This window comes from Octopus bimaculoides, chromosome 1 (assembly GCF_001194135.2).
Source record: "Octopus bimaculoides isolate UCB-OBI-ISO-001 chromosome 1, ASM119413v2, whole genome shotgun sequence".
Classification (NCBI taxonomy): domain Eukaryota; kingdom Metazoa; phylum Mollusca; class Cephalopoda; order Octopoda; family Octopodidae; genus Octopus; species Octopus bimaculoides.
Window position 1 is genome coordinate 12,453,637 of NC_068981.1, and position 873 is coordinate 12,454,509.

An 873-nucleotide genomic window follows, 5' to 3' on the forward strand; every position below is an offset into this window, starting at 1 on the left:
TGTGTGTGTGTGTGTGTGTGTGTGTGTGTGTGTGTGTGTGTGTGTATGTATGTATGTATATATATATATGTACCATCGACGTCGTGTGATCAGTTGATATGGTATGTGTAAACTAATAGATCATTCAATATCCTAATACTGTTTGATTTTGCAGTGGAATTTAGCTGACATATTCGAATTTCAACATTAGAAATATAATTTTTTAATCAATTTATGTTATCCACTCATATGGAATCCGCAACGTCGGTTAATCAATATTCGATTTGCTTCATAGAAACACGAAATGAGAAGCTGTCAGGAATGTAGAAAAAAAGTATTATGTATGTTAAAGGAATGAAATAGAGGGTGCATAATATAAATTACGCGGTATCTTACGTATTAATAATCAGGCGTTATGAAAACAGAAAAGATCGATATACTTATATCTGATGCATTGATTATTTCACCCTTTGATCATACGCAAATATATTTCTCAAAAACACTTGGTAACATATATATAAATATAAACATAAAATCAAACCAATATTGATAAAGATAAGAACCTAATCGCTGTTTAAAAGTGATATCGATGTTTGCAGGGAGTCCAGATTCACAGAAATTATAGATTAAAATAAAAGCTGTTACTAAAGAATATTAATATCAACTCCGATATATATGCATTTGGATTCTTACAACTATTGGTGTTTTAAAAATATTTTAAAATCAACAATGTTAAATATATTTTTACCTTGTACTTATGTTTCCGTCATTGTGCTTCCCTCGCTCTTACAATTGATGTTTGTGACATATGTTTGTGTGTGTGTGTGTGCATACACGCATAGGCAGACAGACTTATGCATGCAGATATATGTGTGTGTGTGTGTGTGTGTGTAT

The 873-nt window shown here is 31.2% G+C and overlaps 1 protein-coding gene and 1 long non-coding RNA gene across 13 annotated transcripts in view; one reads left to right on the plus strand and one right to left on the minus strand.

Annotated features, from left to right (window-relative positions):
• The window catches only part of LOC106870672 (beta-1,3-galactosyltransferase 5), a 265,603-nt gene that overhangs the window by 120,376 nt on the left and 144,354 nt on the right, over positions 1-873 (minus strand). The window lies entirely within an intron of this gene.
• Positions 1-873, plus strand: part of LOC128251597 (uncharacterized) — a 185,744-nt gene that overhangs the window by 5,134 nt on the left and 179,737 nt on the right. The gene's annotated exons all lie outside the window — the stretch shown is intronic.